The sequence below is a fragment of the Lupinus angustifolius genome, chromosome LG14 (assembly GCF_001865875.1).
Source record: "Lupinus angustifolius cultivar Tanjil chromosome LG14, LupAngTanjil_v1.0, whole genome shotgun sequence".
Lineage (NCBI taxonomy): Eukaryota > Viridiplantae > Streptophyta > Magnoliopsida > Fabales > Fabaceae > Lupinus > Lupinus angustifolius.
In genome coordinates, this window is record NC_032022.1 from 4070409 (window position 1) to 4070759 (window position 351).

The following is a 351-nucleotide window of genomic DNA, read 5'->3' on the forward strand; positions in this document are numbered from 1 at the left end:
TTCGAGTCGTCTCTAACTCCCCTGAGAATGGGAAGAAGGTCTACGACCAATACCGTCTCTAAAAACTATTAGTCTCATTGAATCGAAACAATTACACATTTTTGAACAAAATTCAAATTAACCATATTTAATAAACTAATACTTCTAAAACCTACTAATGTTTTTCCAAATCACTAACCATTAACCAAAGTAACTAAAATATTTTTGAACTAGAACTACGTAAGCCTTGATCCCCTTAATAGGGGTACGTAGGACCAAAGTCAATATTGTCAGGCTCAATAATAAAAATAAATAATTCTAAATAAATAATTGTCAAGGGTATAAAAGTCCATGTTATTAGCGAGGGTACCG